Consider the following 6,345-nt stretch of genomic DNA (forward strand, 5'->3'; position numbering starts at 1 on the left):
CTCAGTGTCCTCACTGTAAGATGGGAATTATTATAATCCCTACCTCATAAATTGTTGGGAGGATTAAAATACTTAGTAAAGTGCCTGACTAATAGAAAGGCATTCAATAAATGTTAGCTATTCATGGTGTCATCATCATTATATTTACCATTATTACTAATCTCCTGTATTGCAAGAATTACAGTTTATATTTTTGTAGACCATCACTGTAGCTAAAGGGTCTTTGGGCCATAGGTGATATTCCATAAAGGTTGGTTAAATTGATCTGTGGTTTTTGACTGTGGAAACTCAGAACTCCCTCAAAATGTACAAAACAGATTTACCTGCTAAATAAATCTCTTCAAAGCTGACCCCAGGTTTAATTGAATTAATTCCAATGAATTTGTCACAATGATGGAGAAAGGAAACTTAGAGGGCCCCACAGTTGTTTGCTGGTAAAATGAGAAGTTTGGATTAGATCAATGTTTCCCAAAATATTTTCCTCAGAATGTTAGTGCCCCTCGAATCCTGCACAAAGCAAGAGTTTCATGACCAAGTAGCTTTTAAAACTCCTGTACACTCTACTCCCATTCTTCACAATGCACACTTTCATATTAAAAGTTCTGAGAGGTCCTCAACAGAAGACATCACTTAACTTTTTTTTTTTTTTTAAGACAGATTCTCACTCTGTCACCCAGGCTGGAGTACAGTGGCCACCACTCCTGGCCTAAAAATTTTTTAACCTGGTGCTTCCCAATCTAAACTCACAGGGACCAGTTTTCTTAATGAAAGAGAATCAGACTAGCTTGTAACCATAGCTGGTGACACTCCCCTGCCCCATTCCTTGTATGTCCTCAGTGGACTAGGTCAGGAATAAATAAATTTTCCTGATTCTCAAGGGCTGGTGACTCCTTTGCACTGAGCTCAAAGCTTCTCTGTAGCATGGGTCACAATGAATGGTAGCCCTGATAGCCTAGAGTAGCCTTTCAGCCTTCTCTGAGCCTCTAAAGACTGAGGATCCTTGGCATGAAATGGAGCAACTGATATACCCTTGCTTCCCCTGGGGACTCTCTTGCTCTCAAAAAGGCATCAGCCATCATCTCCATCTAGAGAATATACTAGCTGACTCAGCTTGACCAGCCTGTCCCAAAATGAGAATCAGGGTAAAATAAGCATTGAAACACTTCATTCCTTGTAGATTCACAAAACATATTAGCATATTAAAGACTATGAAGTTCTGCAGGAAAAAAAACCTATTTAACTTTAATCCAACATTGCCAAGTTTTATTTGACCATGGAAGATTTTTCCAAAACACTTACAAACAGATCAAGGACATTAATCTTTCATGAAACACTAGATCCCCAGGGTCCTCTCCAGCTACATCATTCTGTGATTTTCTTTTTTATTTATGATGCATTAAAAGATTACTCTCTATCAGACTTCCATTTAGAAATTCACCAGAATGTGCAAAGGCAGCAGGTAAAATTGCTGAAGGGTATTATAAAAATACCCTCCAGTGATTTTTGAAACTTAAACTGAAATATTTATATAACTATATATTTCAGTTTGTATATTATATGTATATACACACATATATATGTGTGTATATATATTGGTGTATGTATATCTATATCTATGTATATATGGCATTATATCCATTTTACAGATGCAGAAACTGAGCTTTAGAGGGGGTGAGCAATTGGTCCAAAGCCACACAGCACACAGGTAGTCATTGATAAAGGTAAAAACAAGAGTTGAAGCCTGAGGTGTAAGGACACAGAGACAAGTACACAAATGTTTACAAGTTACACATATGACACGTGCCTTTAACATGAATTTCTTGAACATTCATTTAGAGGCCTTACAATGAAGACATCAGAGTGGCAGCAAGTTCTGTTGGAATCAGGGGAGCGTGTTCTTCTATAATCCCCTGGCTAACAGGAAAGCAGACTGATTTGGCCCATGGTAGTTATACACTCCCATTGAGTCAGGGGCCACTTCTATGCACACAGGAGGTGCTAAAAATATGCTGTTGACTCATTGCCTCTAAGAGCAGAAGAAATGCCAAAAGTATAGGACAAGAGGCAGAAAAGCACACGGAAAAATGTCGTAGGGCAGTCCTCTGAGGAAGTGTTAGATCCCTTTGAAATCTGTCCAAACACTTTCTTGTGCTGGGGAAAGTCAATTCCATATTTCAAGCAACCCCACATGTCATACGAGTATCTTGTACGTGTTTGTGTACTCGTGTCTGTGAACTTACATCTCAGACTTCAACTTCTCGCTCCCCACCCTTATCAATGACTGCCTGCATGGCCTTGGGCAAGTTGCTTACCCTCTTCAAAGCTCAGTTTCTGCATCTATAAAATGGACATAATGCTACCTACCTCATGGGGTTAGTGATCACATTTAGGGAGCTAATATGTGGAAATTGCTTACACAGTACCTATCACATAATAAGGGTTTAATAAGTGTTTGATGTAATTGTTTTGATTATTACTACTATTACTAAAATAATAATTACTACAATAATAATGATTCTTATTCTCTATATTAGTATTATCTTTGAAAATGGGCATGGATTTTGTCTATGTAACACTTTTGGCACAATATCTAGCATTATATCACACACAAATTAGAGAATTCATGTTATTAAGGATGAAAAAATATTTTTACTGACCCTTAAATTCTTCGTAAGTAACTGCAAAAGAAGCCATTATCCCAACACATGAAATAAAAAAAAAATTCAGTTCCTCTGGAGTTTGGTTTTGGAGGTAGCCACAGGATACCTAAACTTCTTTTCTTTTCAGAGAGACCGAGGGGCTCACTATGTTGACCACGCTGGTCTTGAACTCCTGGTCTCAAGCCATCCTCCCACCTCAGCCTCCCAAAGTGCTGGGATTACATGCATGAGCCACCACATCCAGCCTACCTTAAATATTGAATGCTGTTAATAAATCTCCTGAGGCCAGCATAAGAAGGTGATGGGCAAAACTAATGCAGGTATGTTTTTCTGGCTTTTTCATGTATTGGGCCAAACTTTGAAAAGCACTTACTATTAATGGCTAACTTGCAAAATTTGTGATTTATTAAAAGCAGATTTTAATTGTTTTACCTAAAAATAATAGGCGTCTGATCTGCCAAAGATGAAGATTTAATTTCTAGGTGTTCCCCACAATACCTAGAAACATCAGTGTAATCGATTATTAAACACTTTAGAACTATTCTCATCAAAGTTCTTTAATATATAATACAGCAAAAGAAAAGTTTCTTTTCTAAAGGCTTCTCTATACTTTTTTTAATAGTTGAATTTCATTTCTGAAGGCTCCTAAAAAGAATAGAATTTAGATCTTTATTAAAGAGGAAATATATTTTCCATGTTTAATTTAAATTACATTCCATCAGTCATTTGCAATCTTAGCCTACACGGAATTTTTTTTTTTTGGTAGTTTTTATGTTTGGGCTTTAGGAGGGGATTCCCAATAATCTCTATATAAATATTTCTAATCTCTATATAAATATTTTAACATTTCAATGTAAATTAGTTTTTTAAAGCTATTTTATCCATAAAAATAATGAATTTGCATGGCTGAGGGTGAAATAATGTGTTACCAGGACCCCTCAGTTTTGGGGGTTGTGAGTAGATCCCATCTTCATGTTCCTCCAGCCCAGCCCAAGCCTGGCTCAGGTCCTCCTCCCCCATTTGTCAGGAACCACCATCCCCAGGGATTCTATGTGCCCTGCCTGACCAGTGTTCTCCATCAGAGTTTACCAATCTTTTGTTCATTCCCTCAGAGCACAGCTAAGCAAGAGTTCACTAATTTGAAAATTAACTCAAGGAAATAGAGGAACAATATCCCCAACACATTGCATTTTAACATAGGGTTTCCTGGACACACTGTTTCAACCCAAGAGTTGGGCTAATAGTAGGAGTTCCATCTGCTAAAATACGGCTGTCAGCTTCAGAGGGAAATTCATGAACGTCTTCGTAGTTTGTTTTTACGTTTCACTTGGCACTGTTTCTAAAATTTCCTCTGAAGCCAAAAAATAAGTTATTTCCCAGCACACTGGGCACTTTTCATTTATCATTGGATTGATTTTTGTAACTTGCAGTAGGAGCTGAAATCGACCAGGGGGTTCTTATCCAACAGACAGCAGCAAAACTCTTTGTGTATCTGCGTTCCTTTCAACAAGCGTGATTTCCTCAATGGCATCATTCGTGAGCGTAACACAGAGCTCAGCAATAACGTTTCTTCACTAACCCTACCAGGTATCCAACATAGGATGTTACTTCCTTTCACTGTTTTCCGACTCCTGGCAGATATTAATCATTGGGATTTGGGAACAAGGAAATAGAATTTCTGAGAATGCTTGGGAATTCCCAAATTCATATGATTTTCATAACACTTCACTTACAAGTTTTTGAAAAATAATAAGTGACTATAATAACAAGCAAATAGTCGTTTTTTCTGTAACAGGATTATATGAAAAGTTTTAGTAGTCTTCTGTCTCAAAAAGATATGATAACAAATGATGATTTATTATTATTATGAGCCAACATATTGTAACAAGATTATAAAATCCAATAGCATTAATAGAGAAAACATTAAAAAGAAATGAATATTATCACAAAATAAATGCTAAAGAAAAGTCCTTTAAAGATTGAAAGGTAACACCACAAATACTTAATGCTTTAATCATTGTTTACATGACATTGTTAAACAAGGCATCAATCATCCCCTCCAATACCATTTAAATAACATAATATTCTGATCTCCTGGCAAGATGAATAGCACTAGAAAGAAGCAACTGTCAAAATTGCCGATTTAAGGGCATATTTTGTTTCTAAAACTTGGCATTTCTTAGAAAACCTCTCATAGGATTTGTAAAACATATACTATGCCTATGAACACATTAATATTTATTTGCAGAAATGGTTCACTGTTAGCAGTGGACAAGGCCATGAACACACACTTGTAACACAGCAACAGATACAAGAAAGTCTGACTGAGGCTCCTTTACTGCTCCTGTCCTGTTCACCTTAACTTTCATCTCCACATGTCAGTGCTTCCTCATCTTGCTTGACTTGAAGTCAGTGCATTTCTTCAAGCCAGTAAGTTCTCTATACTGACTATTAAGCTGTAATTTTCACAGGAAAATTAGAATGTTCCTTCCCATTTTCCTAATTTCTCAACTGATTTTTCTCAGAATTCAGAATCCATAAATATTGAAATGCCAGGAGAGAATTTCCAAATGGAAATGCTGTTCCCTTCGTCCATTTTCAGAAGAAACCGTAGGATAGTGTTATCCTTCTCTTCTCCAATTTTTTTTTTCCTGCAAACTTATGGTTATCACCTCTTTAAGTGAGTAGCTCACAATTTTGCCTCCCCTGCAAATGGTCCCAAAACAGTGAAGTGGGTCCTCTTTAGCTGTGTCTTTAGTACATAATCCTGCATTTCTGACCATATGCAGGGAGTGTGACCCAGGGAAGGATCCCTGACTCAGTGGGATTTCTCTTGCTGTCTCTAGAATTTGAACACCGGAACCCAGACGTACAGAGGCTGGGAGCCATCGTGGTGTGCTATATTGATGACAGCAGCAGTGGGTGGTGTGGGGGCAGTTAATTGACAGCTACCTGTTGCTGACATCCCAGGAACTGCCTGAACCTCCTCTTTCCCAGTCATAAGATATCTAAGATTCTGCAGTATTCTTCATTAAATCCTAGCATGGTTTAAGCTAGCCAGAATTAGGTTCTGTTGCTTTCAATCAACAGAACCTTAGATAATACGTTGTTATTTCCTGGTCTTTGTTCCTTTAATTTTCCAGGAAAAGAAGGGAAAATGGCTTACTGGTTTTAAAAAGAGACAAGGGACAACATACCATTTATGCAAAATTTAGAAGCACTCAAAGGAAACTCTGGAAAGTTCCTGAGACATATATAGGTAGGATCAGCATAAAACTTGAACAGTGTATCTAGATCATGGTTGCCATGGTTGCCTTGACACAATGAACATCTGTATCAAGATCATATTTTCTTGGTGGGACAGAGAGAAGCACAAGGCCGGACTCACATTTACAGTGATCCTTGTTTTCCAGGGACCATACAACCCAGTTTGTCCAGAGCTGTTCATCTTAAGTTTGTTATCCCACCATAATTATAAATAGAACGTCCTTTTTCTCTCAAGAATATCCCACTTTGGATGATAATTTCTGTGACTACCCATTACGAATATTTAATAACTATAGAAAACTGCTTCTCTATATTTTTTATGTTTGAAACATTTTATAACAAAAATATCTTTAAAGTTATCACCTACACAGAACATAGCTGCCAAATGCTCCTACTCTGCTATTCTAACCATGAATCC

The sequence above is a fragment of the Pan paniscus genome, chromosome 7 (assembly GCF_029289425.2).
Source record: "Pan paniscus chromosome 7, NHGRI_mPanPan1-v2.0_pri, whole genome shotgun sequence".
Lineage (NCBI taxonomy): Eukaryota > Metazoa > Chordata > Mammalia > Primates > Hominidae > Pan > Pan paniscus.